This window comes from Electrophorus electricus, chromosome 21 (genome assembly GCF_041902795.1).
Source record: "Electrophorus electricus isolate QZ-2024a chromosome 21, ASM4190279v1, whole genome shotgun sequence".
Lineage (NCBI taxonomy): Eukaryota > Metazoa > Chordata > Actinopteri > Gymnotiformes > Gymnotidae > Electrophorus > Electrophorus electricus.
Window position 1 is genome coordinate 12988271 of NC_137517.1, and position 27651 is coordinate 13015921.

Genomic DNA, 27651 nt, shown 5'->3' on the forward strand with positions numbered 1-27651 from the left:
AGCACTCCAAAGGGTAGTGCGTTCAGCAGAGCGCATCACTCACTCGGAACTTCCTGACCTGCAGACCATCTACTACAAGCGGTGCCAGACCAAGGCCAGGAAAATTGTGAAGGACCCCACCCATCCCAACAATACACTCTTCTCTCTGTTGAGGTCAGGGAGGCGCTTCCGCTCCCTGAAGACCAAGACAGAGAGGCTGAAGAGGAGCTTCTTCCCACAGGCCATTCGGGCCCTGAATCAGGGAAACTGATAAACTGTGGGGACCACCACCACCACCATGTAACATGACTGTATATCTGTACATCTGTATATATAGATTTAGATTTATACTCAATTACCCTGTTACACAACAACTGTAGATATGCTATTATACAAAATGGATCTGTACATTCTGTAGATTGTGTACATATATACCCAACCATATACATTGTACATTGTGTATATAATCATAATATACATATATTGTACATACATTGTTAATATATTTTTGTACATACATAGAATATATATATTTATCTGCATATATATATATTTTTCTCTATGTACCCCTGTTTCTCTTGCTCAGTTTAGACAGAGCACTCTCCACCATTTCACTGCGTGTTATACTGTGTATGACTATGTATGTGACGAATAAACCGAACTTGAACTTGAACTTGAACTTGAAATGTGAAAACATTACACCCTGGAACCCCTTAAAAAGGAGCAGCTCTATCACGAGATGACAGGGCAACTTATTAATTAAATAATTTGGTGTTGTGTGTGTGTGTGTGTGCGGGTGTGTGTGTGTGTGTGTTTTTCACGACTCACATGAACGGTGAAGTCCTTTGGAGCAATGTTGATGTGTCCAGTGGATGACAAGTTATGAGGGATGTGTTCCAAGGTAATGTGAGTAATCTTTGGGGACCATGGAATGCCCAACACTTAACAGGGTAGGCCCCAGGCTGCAGAGAGAGAGAGAGAGAGAGAGAGAGAGAGAGAGAGAGAGAGAGAGAGAGAGAGAGAGAGAGAGAGAGAGAGAGAGAGAGAGAGAGAGAGAGAGAGAGAGAGAGAGAGAGAAGAATTTTGAAACAGTGGGTTTATTACCAGTATTAACAGTTTATGTTCTAGCACATAGGAGGCATCCAATAAACGTGTATGGTTTCATTCCTGCATTTACTCTTCAGCCAGTGAGAGTACTCACATCCAGAGGGACTCGGACAGGTGTGTGAACGTGTGTGGAATCAATCAGTGACTAAGGAGAACCAGTCCCGTGCTCCAGTAAAAAAAAATAACACACCCATCACTAAAGTCCCTGTCAACTACACATGTCACTAACATGCCAGTTATCAAAACATTTCTTACCAATATATCTGCTGTCATTTCCTAACTGCTACCAGCAGACCTGTCAGCTTACACTGCATCGTTACATGTGCGTTTCTGTCATTGTGTCTTTTGTGTATTGAGTACAAATGTTTTTTTACCCACACAGGAGCTCGGACATGAGATGATTTGATATGTAGTGACTCAGAAATGCAGACTCACCGAAAAGCAGCAAGAGGAGGAAGAGGAAGATAGCCTTCCTCCCATATGCAGTGTGTCTGTGGAGAGACAGAGGGAGAACATAGCAATGCAGAGTACAATACAGAGTATATGCACAAACACAAACTTACCTGCTGAGCAGAAAAACATCAAGCAGAGAGATTCCAGAGGTCAGGCTGTGCCATGCTGTTCCCAGCCACCAGTAGAGCAATGCAAAGGCATGAGCTAAACAAACAAACAATACATCATTAAAACAAGTGATAATGATGCTTTGTCCGTAATAAACACAGAATGCAGCAGAAAGTAAACATTTTATGAAAACATGGGACATGTTGATTCTACTGCAGTACTAATTTACTACTGCTTTAGTATTTTTTTAGTATAACTATAGTATAGTTTTAGAATAGCTTTAGTATAGCATTAATGCCACTTTAACACTGCTTTAGTAACAGTTCAATGAAGTACAATGAAGCAAATTCAATTAGACCGGGGGAGTTGGAGATGGAATTTAAGTATTTGGTGCATATAAGGTCTATGATGAGTATTAAGTAAATGAATTGATGTATTGACAATATGCTTAAAAAGTTTATTACAGCAATACTAATTTAGTACATACATGCCTATAATACATACAGACTTTCATAAATGTGTGTGTGTGTGTGTAAGAAAAAACAATGATTATAGCTTGTCATGAACTGGTTATAAACAGTTGAATATGACATCAGCACTGACCTGTAAATTCATCCTGCCTGATGAGCTCACTGGTGTATGGGCCATGTGATTGGGTAAGGCTGCCAGCATGGCTTCAGGTGTTCAGGTGCCTTCCTCTGGAGAGAAACAGAGACAGAAACAGAGAAAGAGGAAGAGACTGAAAGAGAGGCTGATGTACACCAAATACACATGCACTCTTACACATATGTACACACATGTATGCACACACACCTGAAGGGCGTCTCTTTGTAAGAGATGGGTCGAGTAGATCCATTAGAACAGGTTCCTGCAGTGTCGTTATCGTGGCGTTAGTACCAACTTGTTAGTAAATGTACACTGCGCCTTGACATCTCTGCGTGTCAATTAATCAGTGGGTCAATGGGTCATTTAAAAGGATCTAATGTTCTCATTTATTCATATATGCTTTTAAGGAATATAGGCATGAAGTTCCATCTGAATGTTACATTAATGAATAGGACATACACTAAAATTTACTTACTAAATACTTCAATGTTATTTAAATAACATGGGACTCAGACTCTTTCTATAGTCTTTTGCTGCGATTCATGAATGGCTTCTCTGTGGGTTGACCAAGTGTTGTTTTCCTAGATAATAATCTAGTCCTGGACTAATGCGGAACTAAATTGCAGTGTCATCTCTGAAGCACATCCCTAATGGACAAGGCTGTAATGGACAAAGTGACAATAAATAATACATGCAAATAACAGAGAATCAAAAGGCATCAGCTAAATGCCATTAATGTAAATAATTAGCCTTTGTGGTTGAATATATTTGTTGATATTCTATGTGTCCTGCTTATAGTGTTGTAATTTACCTCTTTGTGTCATTTTCTTAGAACATACATAAAACAACATACCCAAGCAACTGCATATCAAGTATGGTCATCGAACCTGTACCTGTACATAAATCAAACAATAAATATCTGTAAGGCTCGGTGCAGGCCGATGGCCCTCCGGCCACCAGAGGGAGGCCTCGACTTAGTCATACCACTAATCAGACTTAACGCCCAACAGCTGGGCTAGGCCTATATAAGCCCAGTGACCCAGTCACTCAGTGCTGGGTCTTTGCCAAAGTTCTGAGCAAAGCTCCTAGCTGCTACCTTCAGGTATTGAGGTCTGTGAGCCCTTGTGATACACCTCACTTCTGTGCTGCAACGGTGTCTGTGTTTTTACACATCCCTTCCCATCTCCAGTTTTCCCCCTCTAATCTGTCTCCCTTCCAAGGCTCCCCTTAGCCATTAGAATACTGATGTCATATATATAAAATGTGTATAGTGTATGAAGATGTGCTGCTGCATGAAAGTACACATTGCTGGTATGTATACTTTGAATGGATATTGCATCAACACTATTAAAAATATATTAAAGTAGCATAATAAGCACGGCTCAAAATGATATTCCTATAGAGTGCTTCTCAGAGGTTTATCATACAGCTTGAAGGCACTTGGTTATCAGATCAAATTTGAAAAAACTCTACTGTGCCAGTTTTTTTTTAAAAATCTATTTATATTGAAGTCCTACTTTTAATGGGGTTTAAATGCTCACTCATACAGAGAACGTATGATTACTATATCTATGAATTTTCCCATAATGCCAAATCAGTTCCACTACCACCAAAGAGTGACAGCCTTTGACTTTCACAGCTGTAAGATTTGGCAATTTCTACTGTACTATTTTTTTTCTTTTTTCAAAAACCAGTATTAAAATACTAATGTGGTTAATGGGGCTTAGAGACAGTTATCTATAAATTACTTATTTTAAGTAATGTGGTCATTTACATAATGTTCTATAGGTCTATGCAGTCTTTAAAATCAGCTTTGGGTAATTATGTTTGGTGTCATTTGTGACTTTCTAAAACATAACTCATTACATAGCTGATAAAGTTTTTCTTTCCCTGATTATCAACCAGCAGAAGAGAACTGGTGTTTGCTGAATCAGAATAGACCAAGAGTCAGATGTGTAACTTTGTGCTTTAAGTCAAAGTAAATGTAATGTGTGTTGTATTTGTCCAGTAGAAAGAAGAACACAAGTATATGTATGTTTGAGAGGAAGCAGTTGTGAAGAAAGATAACAAACGTACACCCATTTTTAAACACACTCAAGATAACTGAAAAAGAAATATCACAGAAAAACATCTCTGCATACATTTAAAATTGCATTTATTTAAAGATTTTATTTTATTTTTTTCTCAGGAAGTAATAAGTGTCAGGAATTCTGGATGTCAGACAATCTCAGGTGGGAGAGCAAAGGTGCGAACATGGCCCTGAAGGTTTCTGTTGCTTACAAAGGCTGTAAGGCAACTGACCGTGGTCATCTACAGAGCAGGTGAAGTCCATTCATTTCACATGCACTGGAGCAGGTGCTGAGACACAACAGACAAATAAAACAAATCTGACTCAATACTCAATACTTTAGTATTCGATGGTGAAATAAATGTCAAAAGAAGTCATTTTTTTTAACCCATTGATGCGAGGTCCCCTATGCTCACCTGTCTGTTGTCCCAACTGGTCAAGCCCACAGTTCCTTCTCCCTGTTAACAACAGAGAGAAATAAATCTTCACGACAGATGTTTCTTTGGCTCCAGGGGAAGTAGAGGCAGCCTGGCCATCCTGGCACTTGTCCTGCCTCTTGTTTTTATCCTCAGTCTTGCATGGCCGGGGCACACGGTTGCGACGTGGCACCAGGGAGGGGGCAGGCGGAGCTGGGCGCGCAGCTCTGCTCTCTATCTTATGTAAGGTCGCCCTCCTGATGAGCAGCGGTTTGTGGCAGCTCAGGTCATACTGGTGCTGGGAAGCTTCGACCTTGGAGGCACACTGACGGGCTGACGTTAGCCTCTCCAGGTCCTGGTAGAGGACCTCACCCACTTCTGGCCTGGTGTAAAATGTGGAGTTCACCTCACTGTGCTTGTCCTGCACCTTTCCTGGGACTTCCCTGACATGTTTGTGGGGGACATGCAGGGTCACAGAAGGCTTTGGGCTTTTTTGTTTGAGAGCAGCTAGCTTTGGGTGGAGGGCGGGTAGCCTTGAGATGGATGGAGCTGGTGGAGTGTGATCAGCCTTCACACTCACAGCACTGCTCTTGGTGTGTGGCTCTACAACCAGAGAAGGGAACCGAGATTTGCTGCATCGCTGACCTTCATCCAGGAGTCTGCCTGTTGACTTTCCACCATTTTTTACATCCGTGGCCTTCAGCAGTGCCGCTAATGTTATGCCCGTGCCAGATTTTCTCAGGTTTTGAGAGACTTGAGGTTTATATTGCTTCCTCTGGGGCACTCCAGAAATTTCTTGGAAATAGATGCTGCTTCCTCCTCTTTGCGAATTAACAAAATGAAAAGGAGAAATATTTGGGTTGGCCATTGCCTCTGTAGGGCTTTTTTGTGGAGCTGGGATGGTCTTCACATCAGGGAAGAAGTTCTTCTTTGTACTTCCTGTTCCCCTCATGATGATCTCACTGGGGAAAACCAGAAAATATATTAAATCTTTTAATACTTTACAGATAAATATTAAATTATACCTCTATAAACTGTGTGTGTTTCGTTCGATGTCGGTCATCGTACATGTGTACACGTTCGTGTTAGTGTTATTGTTCATTGTTTACTGGTTGTACTCGTTGTGTGTGTTTCTGCCTGTCCCTATATTCAATGGTTTGTTACATATGAGTGCAGTTACCGTTGATTACTAATCTTTCGTGTCTAATAAATGTTTGTCTGGGACGAGAGAGGTCTGTGAGTTCTGCTCCTTGCCCTGCAGGACTTGGGCCATGACACTTTTCTTAATCTATTCAATATTCTCTTAAAATGATCAGCACACAAGTAACAATTTTAATTTGTTCACGGACATATGCGTAAATTATGATGGGGATGCTACATGTCACTACGGTTGAAAATGAGATTGTAACATTCCTAAATGGCTATTTTTATCCACACCACTTTTTGAAAGTAAAAATGTTAATGTTTCATCTACAAGCAATCTTTCCTTCATTTATTAGTTAATTTAAGTAACACACATGTTTTAGTCACCGTGTTTCTAATGACAGAATCTGAAAACGTTCATGATTATAATCTGAAAACTCCTATAATTTCACACAATGTCAAAACGCAGCGCAACTGATATTTCGTGAAACGAAAATTAATTTTAATCAAAATACAAAAGTTGTATTACAAATATATCTTAAACTACATTGCTGATACTTTTTGATGCCGACAAGTATACAAACGCCATAAATGTGGATGTTCTTCCTTTTAGACCAAGCGCTGATTTAAGTGAACGCACGTGCCATCGATGATAAAAGGGTTGCGAATTTAAGGGAAATCAGAAACGAATCCAAAACCCAGCACTTTTCAAGAGAAATAATACGCTTTGTATATAAACACACGACGTCTCAATCTAAATAACACATGGAAATTATTTCCTTTGTGCATTCTTTTCATATAGACGTTTCCCAGTTTGCCTTAAAGAGGATAGTTAGGCCTACCTTTGATATCGGAGAAATCTATAACTGACAATAATCCAATTTATCCACAGGAAAATGTGAAATAACAATTGTTGAATATCCTTGTAGTTCGTAGTTTGATTTGTCCAGTGTGCGCACTCTTTCAAAATGGTAACCATGACGCCAGTTAAGCCTTTTTCTGTGACGTCACAAACACCAGGTGTGACGACATTAACACGGCTGTCTCGTTTTACCATTACTAAAATGTACTTCTGGACTGTGTATTACTGGACCTTTTGATTGATAGTTAGTGTAAGTTAAAATATCTTATTTCCTCTCAAGCGCAGACGTTGCTTCGGCAAAAAGCTCCGGTGTTCTCTTCATTTATATATTAGGCCTATCCAGCTATGCAACTGTTCATCTTATTTGTTTTTGATGCATTTTTTCAATGTATAAACCATTCACATATACACGGTAAATGTGTATAAAATTTCTTGTATTTCTAATATTAATTGAATGTTTTGCCCCCTCAGTCCCTTAACAATATCACATCATTCGAGCTCTGTTCACTTTTTTATGTGGCGCATTATAAGAACCCACATGTAAATCTCCCCATGCTGACAAACCTGCAAGTAACATATTTTCTTCCTCATCTCCCTGATACTTTTTGTTTCTTTGGCTAAAGCAATGTCTTCATTAAGGCCCATTTCATGTGAACTTGTTTCTTTCTTTTTTTTAATTAAATCTGGCAGACAACCTTAATAATCATGGCTTTTACACTTTGACCAGGTGGTTAAATTCACTAGGTTAGCTAGCTACCCTGAATCATCAAGAATTGATTTAGCAAACAATCAGGATAGATTTTCATTTTGTTTTGATTCAAACATGTCAAGACAGAATAGCTAAGTAAAGGAAATAGCTAGGTTAGGTAGTTAACCACTCAAAGTAGCTTACTTTAGGTAGATATTGGTCAAAATGCACTCTTAACTAGTTACACTAGCTAGCAGCTGTGATTATGCTGTGATAAACAAATATTGACAATCATAGATTTTAGATTCCTCAAAACAACTATTCTATATTTTGATGACATCTTTGCATGTTCTGGGTCTTCATTTTTACATATGCAGAGCACTAGTGCAGTGAGGAACAAAGTGCATCAAAAATTCTGGTTGTGCACAAGTAACCGGCTAAGGTTTTAGGATTTGACTTTTAAGACAAACAGAAATTTTGATGCAGACAAGAGAGGCATGTCTTGTTTTTGAGAGGCAAATTCTTGCTCTTTTAGAAAGATTCTTGTATATTATTGGTATTACAGCTTTTTTGATGTACAGCAATAACAAAGACCTATTAATGAATAACCAGCTAGAATTTGCTTTAAAATGTAATTTGCTTTGAATAAGAGCGCCTGCCAAATGCTGTAAAGCTTAAGATCTGTTCTTGGAATGTATCCTGGACACTGATGTAAACTATCAAAAAATGTATCGGGATATTCTGCTTTGTTCAGTATTGAAGTGTCTGCAAATTGTTTTTAACGTATTAGTTGCCAAAAAAAAAAAAATAAACCAAAATAAAAAATGGAAAGACACACTGCAGCATGTAGGAGCATCTTTAATGGGTATGTTATTATTTATTCCAGCTCTGAACCCACATATTTAACCAAGCATGGAAAACTGCATAAAGGAAAGCAAGGCAGAACAGACTGAAAACTGTCAAAATATGCCAACGTTCAGGCAAGCTTTCGGAAGAGAAACTGTCACATACAGTGATACGGTGAGCCAGTGCATAATGCAAGAAAGAGTGAGATAACTGGGATTAACAAATGTCTACAAAAATGAATGTAAAACTTCACATTTGAAGCTTTGAAAAGCTAATACGATTAAAGACAGCTCCATATAGCATGATTTTAACAAAATGAAATATAAAGGATAGAAAAACAACAGGAACACACGTGTGAAGTGCCGACACCTTGCGTGTTACGTGAAAGGGAACTAACAAGTAAAACCAAAACGATCGTGACAAATAGGATAAAGAAACACTTAGTTTTAATAAACAAACAAACACTGAACAAAATCAAAGACAGACAGCAATACCGGGTAAGCATTTACGGGAAAGGCAGCGTAGACGGCAAACACAGAGGGAGAGCACAAATGAGATGTAAACAAACAAAACAGGAGCAAGGAGCTAGGTATATCACAGGTTCTTATCACAAACACAATGAAAGACAAACACACTCTAACCAAAACAAAGCGAAACAAAGACCGACGAGAACTAACCAACAACCAGGTAATATGCTCATATATGTGTTTGGTGACAACCTTACACAGGTAATATCCTCATATATGTCTATGATAACATCCTTACACAGGTAATATCCTCATATTTGTGTATGATCACAACCTTTCACAGGTAATACCCTCATATGATCACAACCTTACACAGATAATATCCTCATATATGTGTATGAACACAACCTTACACAGGTAATATCCTCATATATGTGTATGATCACAACCTTTCACAGGTAATATCCTCATATATGTGTATGATCACATCATTACACAGGTAATATCCTCATATATGTGTATGATCACAACCTTTCACAGGTAATATACTCATGTATGTGTATGATCACAACCTTTCACAGGTAATATCCTCATATATGTGTATGATCACAACCTTACACAGGTAATATCCTCATATATGTGTATGATCACAACCTTACACAGGTAATATCCTCATATATGTGTATGATCACAACCTTTCACAGGTAATATCCTCATATATGTGTATGATCACAACCTTTCACAGGTAATATCCTCATATATGTGTATGATCACATCATTACACAGGTAATATCCTCATATATGTGTATGATCACAACCTTTCACAGGTAATACCCTCATATGATCACAACCTTACACAGGTAATATCCTCATATATGTGTATGAACACAACCTTACACAGGTAATATCCTCATATATGAGTTTGATCACAACCTTTCACAGGTAATATCCTCATATATGTGTATGATCACATCATTACACAGGTAATATCCTCATATATGTGTATGATCACAACCTTTCACAGGTAATATCCTCATATGATCACAACCTTACACAGGTAATATCCTCATATATGTGTATGATCACAACCTTACACAGGTAATATCCTCATATATGAGTTTGATCACAACCTTTCACAGGTAATATCCTCATATATGTGTATGATCACAACCTTACACAGGTAATATCCTCATATATGTGTATGATCACAACCTTTCACAGGTAATACCCTCATATGATCACAACCTTACACAGGTAACATCCTCATATATGTGTATGATCACAACCTTACACAGGTAATATCCTCATATATGTGTATGATCACATCCTTACACAGGTAATATCCTCATATTTGTGTATGATCACAACCTTTCACAAGTAATACCCTCATATGATCACAACCTTACACAGATAATATCCTCATATATGTGTATGAACACAACCTTACACAGGTAATATCCTCATATATGTGTATGATCACAACCTTTCACAGGTAATATCCTCATATATGTGTATGATCACATCATTACACAGGTAATATCCTCATATATGTGTATGATCACAACCTTTCACAGGTAATATACTCATGTATGTGTATGATCACAACCTTTCACAGGTAATATCCTCATATATGTGTATGATCACAACCTTACACAGGTAATATCCTCATATATGTGTATGATCACAACCTTACACAGGTAATATCCTCATATATGTGTATGATCACAACCTTTCACAGGTAATATCCTCATATATGTGTATGATCACAACCTTTCACAGGTAATATCCTCATATATGTGTATGATCACATCATTACACAGGTAATATCCTCATATATGTGTATGATCACAACCTTTCACAGGTAATACCCTCATATGATCACAACCTTACACAGGTAATATCCTCATATATGTGTATGAACACAACCTTACACAGGTAATATCCTCATATATGAGTTTGATCACAACCTTTCACAGGTAATATCCTCATATATGTGTATGATCACATCATTACACAGGTAATATCCTCATATATGTGTATGATCACAACCTTTCACAGGTAATATCCTCATATGATCACAACCTTACACAGGTAATATCCTCATATATGTGTATGATCACAACCTTACACAGGTAATATCCTCATATATGAGTTTGATCACAACCTTTCACAGGTAATATCCTCATATATGTGTATGATCACAACCTTACACAGGTAATATCCTCATATATGTGTATGATCACAACCTTTCACAGGTAATACCCTCATATGATCACAACCTTACACAGGTAACATCCTCATATATGTGTATGATCACAACCTTACACAGGTAATATCCTCATATATGTGTATGATCACATCCTTACACAGGTAATATCCTCATATTTGTGTATGATCACAACCTTTCACAGGTAATATACTCATGTATGTGTATGATCACAACCTTTCACAGGTAATATCCTCATATATGTGTATGATCACAACCTTACACAGGTAATATCCTCATATATGTGTATGATCACAACCTTACACAGGTAATATCCTCATATATGTGTATGATCACAACCTTTCACAGGTAATATCCTCATGTATGTGTATGATCACAACCTTTCACAGGTAATATCCTCATGTATGTGTATGATCACAACCTTTCACAGGTAATATCCTCATATATGTGTATGATCACATCATTACACAGGTAATATCCTCATATATGTGTATGATCACAACTTTTCACAGGTAATACCCTCATATGATCACAACCTTACACAGGTAATATCCTCATATATGTGTATGATCACAACCTTACACAGGTAATATCCTCATATATGTGTTTGATCACAACTTTTCACAGGTAATATCCTCATATATGTGTATGATCACATCATTACACAGGTAATATCCTCATATATGTGTATGATCACAACCTTTCACAGGTAATACCCTCATATGATCACAACCTTACACAGGTAATATCCTCATATATGTGTTTGATCACAACCTTTCACAGGTAATATCCTCATATATGTGTATGAACACAACCTTACACAGGTAATATCCTCATATATGTGTATGATCACAACCTTTCACAGGTAATATCCTCATATAATCACAACCTTACACAGGTAATATCCTCATGAGATCCTGATGACACGTGAAAACCTTCTTTGCTGTCTTTGTTTACCAGATCCTTTTTTTTCTCATACTCCTTCCTGTTTACAGATGTTGCTCGGTTTCTGTATTTATTAGATGCTACATTATTAGGAAAAATACGTTCCACTCAAGGTTATAGTTGATGTCTCAGGATGATGTGATGTCTCAGATTAGAAGTCTAAAGAGTCCATAAACCCAGACCAGCACAGCAGTGGCCCCTCCTAGTGTGAAGAGGGTGCTCCACCCTCAAACATCCAGGCCCCACCCTCCAGCACCCGAGCTCCACCCTCCTGCAGACCCAGATTTACAGCGTGCCAAACCCACCAGAAAGCACAAAGAGCACCTCACACCATCAGCAGAACCAAGTACAAGGAAACTGCAACCTCAACTAATTCCACTCACTGCCTACAGTTCCCAAAAACACTTGCAAGTCTCTGAAAATACCAGTTTATACAAGAAGGGATTAACAGAGATTATATTATATGCACAAGAAGAGGGTGGGGGCTCATGATAATGAAATGGCTACATCTGGTCAGAGCAGTTAATGGAACAATCTTCAACTCAAAAAATACAATAAATAAAAATGTATTAGTTTGTAATAATGTGCAAATTCTTAGTCATTGCTTGGATTTATTGTGTTAAATGAAGAGCAATGCAACATTATTCAGTGTGACAAGCAATAAGCAAAAAGCAATTTGCTTATTCCTGCTGGGTCTTTCATTCATAAAGTCTTAATTCTGAATGTGTTAGATGATGTCAATGTTACCTAATCATGTAGAGCTAGGCGTGTTACAATAGAAAAGCTGAATATAAGTGTGAAGGGAACTCAAGGGATTGGGACTAAACAGCTGTGTAGCCTTAAGAAAACCACTTATCAGTGAGGCTAACTGGCAAAAATAGCTTCAATTTGATAGGGAGCATAAAGATCGGACTCTGCAGCAATGGAAGAAGGTAATGTGGTCTGATGAGTCCACATTTACCCTCTTCCAGAGTGATGGACGCATCAGGGTAAGAAGAGAGGCGGCTGAAGTGATGCACCCATCATGCCTAGTGCTTACTGTACAAACCTGTGGGGGCAATGCTATGATCTGGGGTTGCTACCGTTGGTCAGGTCTAGGTTCAGCAATGTTATGTGCCCAAAGAATAAGGTCAGCTGACTACCTGAATATACTGAACGACCAGGGTATTCCATCAATGGATTTTTTCTTACCTGACGGCACGGACAATTCCAGGATTCGTCGGGCTCAAATTGTGAGAGAGTGGTTCAGGGAGCATGAGACATCATTTTCACACATGGATTGGCCACCACAGAGTCCAGACCTGAACCCCACTGAGAATCTTTGGGATGTGCTGGAGAAGACTTTGTGCAGTAGTCCAAATCTCCCATCATCTATACAAGATCTTGGGGAAAAATTAATGCAACTCTGGCCAGAAATAAATGTTGTGACATTGCAGAAGCTTGTGGAAACAATGCCACAGTGAATGCATGCCATAATCAAAGCTAAAGGCGGTCCAACGAAATTTTAGAGTGTGTGACCTTTTTTTTGGCCAGGCACTGTATATGCCCAGCAGTGCTCCTCTGCCTTGTGGTGTGTGATATTTGTGGACAGAAAGAGGGGAGAGGCTCCTAGCTTTATAAAGCCTGTGGTTTGCATTAATGAACACCTGGGTCATCGCCTGTTGTTTCTGCATGCTGAGGTCAGTATGACCTCATAAGTGAAAAGGTATTAGGATGAGAACAAGCATAGTGCCCTACAGGCATATGTTTGTGTGCACATGTGTAGATGTTAGTGACATGTTTACATTCATATTGTTCACATAATGTTTAATAGTGGTGTCTCCCTGGCAATGTAAACATCCCAGTGTTAGTGAGAGATGGCTCAGACATTGGGCTAAACCACACTGATCCTGCTTGCTGCGTGAGAGAAACAGCTGGCAGGATCAGTGAGGTTTAGCTCCATGTTTGAGCCATCTGACTCTGACCAAGAGTCTCTTCAACAGGAAAATGGACCCCAATAAAATCTTATCGATGACAAAATAGTGTGTCCAAAACTCCAGCTGGTTGAGCTAAGATTCACTCAGTTTTAAAGAGGCTGAATTATGTGTACTCTTAATTATAGTGGGTGGTGTTTCCTTAATTAAAGTGGGTTGTGTACTCTTAATTAAAATGGGTGGTGTTCTCTTAATTAAAGTGGGTGGTGTACTCTTAATAATCCCTTAGAGCAATGCTGGTTGTGGAAGCTTTTGAAGCTGACTCAGGGGCGCCGTCAGGGATTTTGGGCCCCATGAAAAGATATGACACTCGGCTCCACCTTCCCATCACCCCAGGCCACGCCCACCCTGAAAATGTAGCATTGTGCATGTAGTGGAATTCACTATTTGATGTAAGACTGAAATCATCTATAAGAAAAGTGCTAAAGACCATATTTTACAGTTTATGGAAGCTTTCTAGTCTTTTAAAAACAGAGATCTTTTCCAACACTAATGAATTTATTTCTCATGGGAACAATCCAGTGTGATCTGCCTTAGACTTATACAGAGGCCTTGAAACCACCTGCATCAGAGCCTCTGTTTTGCACATATAGACTCAAAAAGGTCTCTGACCTTAAGATACCCCAGAAACATTATTCATCTTTATGCTTTCAGACAGTCTTGCACCACTCTGCACGTGTGACAGGGAGCTTCAAAGCCTATTTTAATTAGATCACAGATCGCCTCATGAAAATACAGATTAACGTTTGGCCTTTCCTTTGCCTCAAAACATTTGATCACCTCATTCCCCCCTTTCATGACTTTGTCATGAACTATTGTCCCGCTGTCTCTATTTAATGTGTCATTGTTTTATATAAATGTTAACAATGTTGTGACTTTATTTTATTATTTCTAATATGAACTATTGAATTTAACTGCGTGCCCTGTAACATTCTTTTCTTACTTATGTGGCCAACATCCATTGGGCATGGCGAAGGTTTCTTATATTATCACACAAATATCTTAGGTTATACAGTTACTTCAGTTTATAAATTATGTTAATACTGTTATTTGGAATAAAATTACAGCAGGATTCTCCGAACAGAACACATACACCTCCCCTCTCGGCCAAAAACTTATCCAGAGCTATACGATTTTGCCAGGTCATTAATGACATAGCTTCCAATTGCACCGCCACTGCTGTTAGTGCATCAGTATAATTAATAAAATGATGCTGATTATAGTATATGTAATTTATCCAATCAATAGTTTTGTTTATAGTAAACCACCAGAGAATTGATTCAGATCCTGCAGCAATTTGATTTCTAGCCTTAAATTAATCCGAAGCCCCCCTATGAACTCCAATAGCATCAATGATACTTTATCATCCAAACTACCCTTCGGTGCCTCACGTTGCTGAACACAATGATAAGCATCGTTGTGTGGGAAGTACAGCTTCAGGTACAGGAACCATAGGAAATGACACAATCAACATGACTCTTACCCCCACATACCCAGTGAGCATCCGGAATTACGACACCATCATATTTCTGCATGAGACGTGCATGATTAACCAGGTCTTGTTCTACAAAAGTTCCATTGGAGTTGTCAAAATAATGGGTATTGTTAAAAGTTGAAATATAACAGGTTCAGTGTAATCCATAATCCAAATCCTACAACATTTCCTTGTGAAATTTCCCACATTTTTCCTCCTGTACAATAAAAACAATCAGGACACACTGTGGAATTCATCACAGTAATACGTTTTTTCTTACAGTTGTAGCTTTCTGCACAGGTGTCTGCCTCCAATTCTCTGAGCTCAATGAGTGAATTCTGTTCACCAATATGGACGTAGCCAGCCCTCTATCCCAGTAAACCTGTCTCTTGTCTGTCATTATTCAAATCTTTAACCCTACACACCACCTCCCATCATCCAGCGCTGGCGGTGGTTCAAACAGTCCCCATGGCAAGCGCTCCACTCCAACTGTTGCTCTTACAGGCACTTGGCTAAACAACAACTGCAGCCAACAGAGCCCTTTTCCAAATCCTCCTTATTCCTTATTCATCCAATTTATGTCACTTAGTCAGCCGATACAATTTAACATGTATTAAGTCTAGCGATTTCTGACACGCCACACCTGCAGAGTTTCTATATATTTTCTCAAGCCAAAAATGCATTTGCACTCCCTGCATCTCATTTAACAAATTGCTATCCATTTGATTATTTAGTCGCAAATCTATTCACTTGATTCTAAGTTATTTTGTTAGATTTAACTGCTTATTGATTATTGAATATTGATTTAGCCAGAACTTACTTGGGTAAATTAGATATTCAGTGTTCCAAAAATACTATTAACCACCACTCGCTCTGGTTAAATTTCTTATCCTGTATATTTTAACTTTACTCTTCTCCTATTGCTGCTATTTTAAAATGTCCATCATATGTATGCTCGCTACTGCTTTAACTGTTACCAGTTTTATATACGATACCTCTATCATTTACTTTATATTTATTACTAAAACAATGTCTATATGTTTTGCATGCGCGCATTTTATAATGAGATATTATTAATGACATTTAGACAGATCTGTCTGCATATCCATTCACTTCCTTTGTTAAACGACCAAACCAAAATAATCTTAATTATAACCCAGAAAAAACTGTTATGCTGGTATGCGTCGTACAATACGTCATTGTTGGTAATCTGTTAACTCGAGATGGCCACATCAACACAAACACAGTTTTTACAGACAAAACATTTAACACTTTTCTCTTAGTGCTGCTTTACTCACGAGATCTACTATTCTTCTCTTTATTCTTTTAATCTCTTTATTCTCTTTTTATTCTTTTATTATTTTATTCTCATTATTCTCTTTTATTCTTTTATTCTCTTTATTCTGCACATTTTCTTTACTTCACTTGTTGTGGTCACATTTATACAGAAACAACTGGAACAAACAAACCTGTTAACATTCATCTCTTCAGCGCTTTTTTTCTCTGGAGCTCTATTTATTTCTCTTTATTCTCTTTATTCACTGCACATTTTTCTTTACTTTATCTTTCTTTATTCAACTGTTTTTTTTTTTTCACTATTTCCCTTTACAGTAAGATTTGGGGAACTATTTTCACTTTTACCGGTTGATTTTCTAACTGTTACTCCATTTTTTGTTATTTTATATTTTTAGCAAACAATTCTCACTACTTAAATTCCCAGTCTGCACCCTTAAGACCCCCAAAACCTGACTACAAAGCTCTGTGGACCAGGTCTGAATACCACCTATGCAGAATGTTTTAACAGGGATTTAAGTACCTTTGGTAGTGCGCGTGTGGATTCAGACCCACAGAACAGTGCAGCTTTGGGTTGTCCGTCAGCTGGTGCTTTGTCCTGCTGATGGCGTGGGTCCGTTGCCAGTCAATCCAATTGATCCCTGTGGTACAGCCACCAATTAATGGTGTTCATAGATTTTCCTAAATTCAATGTTACAAACGAGGCATTGTCCGGAGAATGTCTAACAGTGTCAGGTGGGCATGACCTTTATATATTTTCTTCAAGGACACTTACATAACCATTTAAATTTTTTTATTGTAACGAATCTGCTGGCCTGAGTGCTGATGGGCGTGGAGCAGGATGCACAGATTCCCTCGATGAAGTGACGCGTTTATTAACAAAAGACACAAACAACAAAAGTGGCACTCATATACAACATGAAGGAAAGACATGACTCATACACGTAACAAAACACAGACTTTAGTAACATTGAACGAAGATTACATACGCATTTTACATTTAACAGCAGACTAACAATGACCAACACAGTACACACACTATCAGAGATTTAAATAGACAAAAGACACAAGACATTAAGCCCCATACAGGTGCATACAATTACAAAGGGCGTGGTTACAAACATTAAACCCCCTGCACGCGGCAGGCCGTACCATGTGACTTGTGTGTGGGGGGAGGGGGAGGGGGGGGGGGGCGTCCCATGACATTTATAATACTTTTCCAGGTTTACACTATTATGTTCAAATCATACATTATTCAATATATGCAAATTGATATTCAATACTTACACCAACTGGTTCTTGGTATCATTATGTTCAACCTAAACTACTTCTATTTTTTTTTAAAAAGGCGATCTTATTTCCTACCGCCAGGTGCCCATATTGCTTCTTCTGGTGATCCTTTTTCATAGCACCAGATGCCCATATTCTTTCTTCCGGTGCTGGGCTGGGATGTCCCATCCTCGAACCAAGGATCCCTCAACTGAGGCCCCTAGAGGCCTGTCAAAGAGGCATTCTGAGGCTTTATGCTGAAGCCAACCATCCATATTCTTCTGCGTACAATATCATTTTATTACCTCACCCTGCACTGTGAAATACACATCCTTATATTCACAAAAGCACATGCTTTGGCTGGTAAAACATTTCTTATTAACACCAGTCTTGCTTGTCTTCCTAACTGGTTCAGTTCCTTCACTTTTAAGCTTCCCTAGTGTTATTATTACATATTTTAGTTTACTGTATCTAAATCACTACATAAGAGATTGTAGCCTGCACCCAGTAGTAGGAGGGTGTTTAGGGTGAAATAGTAGACTATTTCTTTGTTGTGGTTTGTGTATATAAACATCTGATTTGTGAAAATGATTTAATTTCTTCTAATTAATAAACTGTTATAGTAGCTATAATCCTGATGTAGTGATGCACAGTGTAGTGACATTTCACATCAATAAAGGTATTTTTGAATGGATATAACTAAAAATTAATAATACATTTTCTTAAAATTATTACATAAGGATATATATATATATATATATATATATATATATATATATATATATATATATATATATATATATATAATCATAATCGAGAATCATCCATGAGTCTGAAGACATCTAGTTTTAATCACCCAGCTCTACTTATAATAGACAATAAAGGCTGAAGAGACTAACATTCCAGATGTAGTTTTATTTCAACAGTTATTTATTTTAATTACTACGAACAACAACAATGAAAGAGTGAATGTATGATGGTGCACAGACTGATGGGTGATAGAGGGGTGGAATATGAACATCGTAGAGAAAATAATGACAGGAGATCATTTTAATGTCAGAGTTGGTCAATGTTTGAATAAGTCTGGAAGTGGATACTTAGCCTGTACATGCACCTCCAGTTTTAAGTGATTTAAGTTTTCAAATGATTTGTACTTGATCACTTTAATACTAGTTATCAGAAATTGTACACATAGTACAATGATTCAGGAGTCACATTGATGTAAACACTTGGGACATGACAGTCATTCACATCCAGACTTATTTACCCCTCATTTATTTTCTAGTTGAGCTCCTCTAATACAGAAGAACATGTCAAAAAAACCAAAATGACTTTTATTTTGCGGGTTTAGAATGTGTATTTTGATGCTGGAGATTCATTTTCAGTCATGCTCTACATATTCTGATTCACCAGGGTCTTGTCTAATAAATTGAACACTTGAGTATATACATGAAATTACCAAGTAGCTGCACAGCATTTTCTACTAGGTGTCCTAGACATCTAAATGCACACAAAGTCATCAGTCACTATACATTGAGTGTGCAATATTCTTTTTGCTAAAACATCACAACAATGCTCAATGTACAATGCACTTATTAAAAGACAATATTAAATTCTTCATTGTTATTATGTTAAATGATTATGCTGGGATAGTGCTGTAATACTGTAAAGAAATAGTATGCTTTCTCATGTATACTTACATTTTGTAGGAGGATTGTGAATATTTTCAGCAGTGAATGGAAATATCCAGTCCTTTGCAATGCAAACATTGAAGCTAATCCATGCTAGAAGCCACTGAACCGTCTCTCAGCTTCCATCTTATAACTGCACCCAAAGAACTCCACATAAACTTCAGCTAAAATAAGCCTGTTCCTTTCCATGATGTCCCTTAGTATTGGTAATCAAATTAAGTAAAAACAATATGGATTACTGTATCAGTTTTGCCAAACAGCATCACTCGCATGTGCTACACTTCATCTGGCTTAGAACACAAAGCAGTGCGCATATTTCAAACTCACGTAGTGGGTAAACAAATAAGGCAGGTGAGGTGTCTGCGTATTCATCTAAGCATCCTCTATTTGTTGAAACAGCTGCCAATCACGCCGCTCGTGCTTGGACATTGGTTGTGAAGTCATTTGATAGCTTCGCCTCCCCTTCCCCCTTCACACCTTGGTGAGGATTGCTGTCACTCAAAGACATTAACTCTTCATTCTTCAAACAGAATCTGTGGACTCTAAGAAAGGAGGGTCTTGTCCCTTATTCACCCCTGCTACAGGAGTAACATCCATTTGCTTGCATATTTTGTTATTTTATGAATGAAAAGAACACGTGTTTTGTGCAAAGACGTGAGCAAGCAAATGAAGAGCTTTACTAGCATTCTAGATACTTTTTAAACATGCCAAGCAATTGCTTTGATGGTAATTAAATTAATAATAACAATAATAATAATAATAATATATTACGGGTCTACACAGTCACATTTACTAAACCAGACATACTTGGTCAGGCTTAAGCTTCCCTCCTGATATTATCACTTGTTTATTTTACTGTATCTAAATCACTACATAATAAATTGTAGCCTAAACCCAGTTGTAAGAGGGATAAAAAAGACTATTTCCTCATTGTGGTTTATAACTATGACTTGTGATCACTTTGATACTTATGATACTGAATTTAGCGTAGCAATAAACGTCCCTGATGTGTGAAAATTATTTAATTTCTACTCATTTAGCAAACTATTATAGTAGCTATAACTTTGAGACTGCAAAACCCTGATTTAGTGATGTAGAAGCGTTTCACATGAGGAAAAACTATCAAGAGGTATTGTTGAATTTATTTTGATTTAGCTAAATTTATTTATTTTTCCTACATTGCTTTTATACTTGCACAGTTTTGTTGTACTTGCATAATTTTGAGTCTCTTAAGGATCTTTAAAAGAAATAAACTTGCTGACTTTTTGCAAGTTTGTCTTGACTGCTGCAGAATGCTATTATTTTTGGACATTCAAAATTCATTCTAATAAATAAATGTTGCATGGAATTGTCCAATTTTTAATTATTAGTATGTAAGGGTGTAAAAAAATTAAATCATAATGAAGAATCATCAATAAGTTTGAAAAAAATCTATACTCAGAATGTAGTTTTATTTCAACACTTATTTTATTTTAATTACTAAAAACAACAACAATGAAAGAGTGAATGTATGATGGTGCACAGACTGATGGATGATAGAGGGGTGGAATATGAGCATCACAGAGAAAATAATCACAGGAGATCATTTTAATGTCAGTGTTGCTCAACGTTTGAATCGCCGTAGTGTTTTGACAGCCTTTGAAAGCATCTTATTCATCTTATATGATTTCTCTAGTTTTGGTTTCTTCAGCTTGTTCTGCATTTTGAGGTTTTCATGATGGCAGAACTAAAGAAAAATAAATAAATAAATAATTTACAAATGTGCAAAAATCCAAAATAATCATATTATTCGTATGTGTCAATCAAAAAAACATAATTTAGTCCAATATGAAGTTCTTCCAGTAAATAGACTTAGCTAACAGCTAAATGAATTTCACTTCTTACTGGTGTGGTACTTATGAAAGATGCAAAAAGTGGTAAATAACTCCTACTCTGTCGTGGTTCTGTTCTTTAGAGACATCTGATAAAGATGTCAACAGTTTACTGGCCTCTTCTAGAGTTGTCTGAGTGACATTGATGATGTATAAGAGGCTTCTGAGCAGGTTCTGGTCCACTGGCTGAAACAGACATGAAGGATTAATATTTCCCACTCGCCCTCCGCTGGGCCTCTTTATCCTTCAATAATCCTCACAGTCAGTGACAAATGGTCCATTTGAAATAGGAAAATCAGCTCAGTGAAAATTATCCATGAAATGTGACGATTAACCAATTGAATCTGTGTGTCGCGTGCTTGGGCTCACATGGACCTGCATGTGATGTCGGCCGTGGGTCTGCAGGCGTTGCTGGATCAGTTCACTCGCGCGACTGATCAGACCCCTCCCCTCACACATCTGTTCCAGCAGCGTGTCATAGTTCTCACGTGGAACCAGGACGTGGAGGCCATGAACATGGGCCCTGGAGGAGAGGCAGGGCTGGGCAGGATCTGAGCAGCAGATCAACGCTTTGATCACTGATCTGAAGCTGCTCTTGCACACACTGCCACTGTTCCTCCCAGAATGGTCCTTCTTTACTGAAGCTACGAGAGCAAGATGAACAAGAGTGCATTAATGTGACATGAATACACAACACAAAACAACAAAACAACGATGTGTAACGGTAAAGAGGTTATTAAAAGTATACCTTCCACACCTCCAGTCATTTCTGTAATGTGCATCTGTTTTCTGACAACCTTTCATTAAATGGTGCCACTTAAAACACCTTGCAGGTGTAACTGTACAAATTCTATTAAGTCATTATCTTTCTGCTGAAGTCATTTGTTACACCTTCATTAAATCATTACACTCACCACCATCTTCATCTACTCTCAAGTGGAAATGGAAGACGTGATTTTTCAGGTTCCGCAAGTGAACATTTTTAGTAAATGAGGATAGCTTGGCTAATTCTGGATTGTGTCCCCGTGTTGTAGAACTGGTGTTTGCACCTCGCTCAGCGGCCTGCAGATGTCTGTACAGGTCCTGGGTCCTCCTGATAGTCTCCAGCAGTGGTGGTTTCAGTTCATGAATCTCCAACATATGCTGCTCCACTGCTGATAAAACCACATCAGGAGCTTCTTATATTTTTGTCAACAGCATTTTTAATAGTTATAATGCAAACAATTATGTACAGGGTATTAAAATAAGAAAAATCTTTAGCAGCAGGTTACAAGGTTGTTATAGATATATGTTACATCTATATTTGGTTTTTCACTTTGAAAATAACTTAGCAAGAGTAGTTTGACAAAAATGAAAGACCCCATCAGTCCCACAGTGCAGAGTGTACCTTGGATCTGGTATGTAGGATGTGTGAAGGCCTCTGTGTATCTCAGGCGTTGTTTCAGGAGCTGACTTTCTCTCACACTCTCCTGTAGCTGCCCAGACATGAGCTAAGATCATCACAGAGAGACAGAGTGTTACAAACCCCAGGAATCACGCTCAGCCCTGCACTGCCACGCCTACCTCTTCCCACACACGCCTCCAATCTGGTTTACTGGAATACTAGCACACACCTGATCATTGTTTCTCTCATCACTGCTCCCTTACTTAAGCTCCCCTCCCTCACTCTCACGTCATGAAGTATTGCCAACCTTATTTTGCATACCAAGTGGTTCAGTTATGGTTTTGTCTTTCTGGTTTTCGACTTCTGCCTGACCCCTGGACACCCCTGGACTCTGCCCCATGTTATGGACCTTGAATCAACAGGACTACGAATACCTGCCTGACCCCTCTGATCTGTTTGATTTCACTATAAAACCTCTTGCAATTGGATCCTCTTCCTTGTATGTGTGTGTGCAATCATAAACACAGAGAAACCAGTAGTTAGAAATAATGACTCCAAACAAGGATCAGAGCCCTTATACTGAAATAATCAGAAATGTCTTATGTTGGGTAAATTATATTATACATTTTATTGTCTAGGACAGCACTAGTTGCATCACTTCCCTTTCTAAACCTTAGTTTAGCTCCTTAGTCTGAGTATAAACATGAACAAAGTAAATAAACATCAAATTCAGAGTGTGAGATTCAATAGAGTCAATTCAACTTAAGGAACCATTCTTTGCATCCAGACTAAACCTAGTCTTAATCTTTAGAGTACTGGTCCATTATATCAGATGAGTTGTGAATCAGGTGTATTTTTAGTATGTTAAAAACACTAAACTCCGCCCTGCACCTGGTCTGACTGAATGAAACGTCGGGTTGCTACCTGGAGCTGCTGCTTTCTGTTCTCAAGCTGTAGAATGAGTTTGCCCACATCAGATTCCAGATTATTCAGCTCTGATGTGGTCTCTGCTAGCGCAGCATCTTTCTCAGCTAGATCCTGGATGTGACCTTCCAGAATGTCATGCAGCCCCTGCTCACACACAACAACAATCACCCTCATAAATGCACACACCCCCTGCTGCAGTGTTACTCCCTGCTGCCCCCGTCTGGTGTGATGAGGAATATTGGTGCAGAGTCCTTCTTTTGCAGGGGTCAGAGTTCAGGCAGGGGTTAAATGAGGCTCCAAGCTTCACAGACATTTTGTGTAAAGCTGAGGAGTGTGTCTGGTAAAGGTGTCGTTCCCTTTCAGACCTGTGTTTTAGTCCTTTCTCTTTTCACACTTTTGTTTTAAACCACAAGAAAATGTTTATAATAAATGTGCAGATAATATGCTTAGTGAGCTCTATAGGTCTTTTGTATTAAGAGCATATTTTTGGACGCCTGTTTTTACCTGTAGGTTGCCATGTGTTTGGAGACACCCACCTGAATCTGTTTCTCTTTGTCCTTCAGGGCCTGTTGGAGGTCGTTTTTACTGGCCTCATGTTTGATTTTGGTCTCATGCAGCTCAGAGTCTTTCAACTCCAACAAGTTCTTCAGATCCTAAATAGAGAGAGAGAGAGAATACATAGAGTACAAATATACTAAACATTTAGTTCAAATGGATTTCCCTATATAGTATACAATTTATAATTTTTAATGTATTCTCATAGCCGAATTAAAACATTAAAGTTTTAGTGTCTTAAAGTAACAGTTTAATAAGCATACATGTATGCAGGAACATGCACCTGCACACACATACACACTCACACGTATGTCATCCTCTTTCAGGGTGGTGAGTGTGGAGTTGTGGGCGTGGCCAGGCTGGTGTCCACTGCTCTGATTGGTGCTCCTGTTCCTCAGCTGATTGATTATGGTGTTCTGAGCCTTGAGCTCCCCCTGCAGCTGTTCTATGTACCTGACAGCCATCACACACACACTCGATTAGGCTACATTTTATTTCACATGTTCATTTAGAACTATGAGATGGACTCTCTGCACACAGATTCATCTTGGAATTACATTCCAATTACATGGAACTACATGGAGAAACTCCACTGAAATCACTGTGACATTAGAATGGTGTGTGCCAGCTCAGGACTAGGTACTATAATATAATTGTCTTTTGCTAAGAATAAAAAACAAAGCATTTCTAAGGATAATTTCTTCTATAATTAAAGTACAGCAATTTACTAGCTAAGGATTATTATTGTTTAATGAAGGCCCTAAGGTTTAACTTAAGTGGTCAGAAATTAGCATTTAAAATGGAAATATGTCAAATAATTTTGTTGTTTTGATGTGGTTGTCCTGGAGAAACAGCCCGAGTTTCTAACTGGGAAATCTTCCATGAACAATGTTTCTTATCAGAATTAAATATAGGCCTGTACCGACCTGTGCAGCTCTTCAATGGTTTCCTCTGATTGGCTCTGATCCTCAGAGGGCGGGTCTTGTAATGTGTAGGCTTGTAGCTGGATCTCTAGCTGTAGGCGGAGCGTCTTCTCTTGATGGAAAAGCGCTTCCATCTTCTCCAGTTCCTCTCTGCACCTGCTCAACTCCTGACAGGTGGATGAAGAGCATTACGTGAAATGAAGAAATAATTCAATTCAAGACACGTGTCTGGTCCTGCTACTGCAGTAGCAGTTAAAACTATTCTACAAAGGAAGAGAATAAAGAGGCTTGGGCAGAATAATTTATGCATTTGAGAAGGTCAATTTATTGCCTTTTCAAGTTGTATTTAGATTTTTTAGCGCCCTCCCTTTATCTAGATGCGGAGTGTGATTAACAAGTGTCCCCAGTCTCGTCCTCTCAATTAACCGGCTCTGATTACAAAAACTAGACTCGGGTCTCCTCACGTCTAAGTTTTGCTGCGTCGCCACTGGGAAACGCTCCTCTGCCGCGTTGTAAATCTGTTCTGTACAACTGCTGCACTTCTGCGAGCCGCCCTCATGCTTGAGGAAGCATATACGCATGCGCAGGTTAAAGTTGTCCTTCTGCAGCTCGGATATCGTCTGGATTAAAAAAAAGAGCAAACAGATCGGATTGATGTTCAGACAGACAAATATTATATTTTCAGCTTGGCAGTAAAATTGCATACCTGCGTCATTTCTTTTAGTGTCCACGTTTTGTTCCTGGTCAACAATTTCCCATGTTGAGAAAAACTCATCATGTTTCTCTATTGATTTAATTTGGCCTTTCACGATCGTTCCTGAATCCAGGGGATACACGGATAATATAAAATATTTTAGATATTTCTATAATTAACGGCGCACTTAATTTAATGATATAATAAATCATGCAAGTAATATTGATACTATTCCTGAAAACTATTAGAATATCCAATAATTCTGGTTGGACTATACCTTGAAAATCACCTTGTCCTCCTTCAGAAAATCATGTAGGTATTTAGTGTGTTGGAACGCTTTTAAATAACTTACACTTTCCTTAGGTTGTGATGTCATAATTACATTAATGCGTCTTAGTGGAACAGTTCACTGACGCAGTAACGCCAGCAGTGGCAATTTGACTTTAAGTGTCTGACTTTTATCAAGCAGTAAAACCATTGTCATGCCTCTGATAAACCTGATCAGGAAGGAGACGTAACGGAAACCACAAGGTGGTCAATTTCAGAACTACAGATATTAGTGGTAAATAATGTGGCTAATGAGTGAATTTGTACTCTACCAAAGTTGGTTACTAACACTAAATGGTAGCAGATTGGTAATTTTCCTTTATATAGCAGAGCATATTACTGTAAGTTCAAATAATATTATTTCTTTATCTATTTGAGCAAATTCCCGAGTCATACATATTATACAGTATAAGAACAATATGTGTTAAATACATTCATATTTGTTTTGTGAAATGGCACATAATATTATGTATATGAAAGTGCCGCAATTATTTTAAAGTTCTAACTGTTTTATAATAACATTTGTATCATGATCATGGATGACTTTCCTTTTCATTCACAGTTAATAATAATGAAATTAAAGAATTGTGTTCTTGTGCGCAAGAACACAAAAACATTCGCGAGAGTACAGTATGTGTTTGTGTGTGCAGAAGAGCAAGTTTGTGTAAGAGCAGGATATATCTAAACACGTGCAAGCAGTTTTGTAGCAGAGCAAAGTAAATGTAAGCGAGAGCAGAGCAAATATGAGTGAGCACATGTAGATTTTGCATGCGAGCAAAGGAGATCCGTGAATGCTGCGAGTTACACGTCAATACTGTGTGAAATTTTTTTTTAACAAAACAGATGTTTGATTTTGCACTTTTGCCAACACCAGATTAATGCAGATTATGTCCCTTGTGGTGTTTTGACCTTTTATTCAGAATTTTTGTCTGAAGTCCCTTAAAACATTCACTTATGTCTACAGCTCCATCATAACCTTGACCTTAGATGTTACCTACTAGTAAACAGATCTGCCTGATTAACGTCTTTGGCTCGTCTTCTTCTCAGATACATGTCTGGGCACAAACTAAACGTTCACATACTGTCTTATACCACTACATCACTGGGCATGTGAACTGGACATGGCGATCAGCAGGGGAGAGACCCAAGATACCATTTGAAAATGGTTTATTCAAACACTCAAAATGGTTTGAACTGTCATATCAGGGGAGTGTATGCTAGAAACGAAACTTAATGACAATAAATAGTCATTTTATATAGAGTTTGTGAGCACAGAATAGGTATTACACACAAACTAATAACCTGTCTCTCTCTCTCTCTCTCTCTCTCTCTCTCTCTGTGTGTGTGTGTGTGTG

The 27651-nt window shown here is 38.2% G+C and overlaps 1 pseudogene; it reads left to right on the plus strand.

Annotated features, from left to right (window-relative positions):
• LOC145652840 (NACHT, LRR and PYD domains-containing protein 12-like) overlaps positions 1-27651 on the plus strand; it is a 362627-nt pseudogene that overhangs the window by 163796 nt on the left and 171180 nt on the right.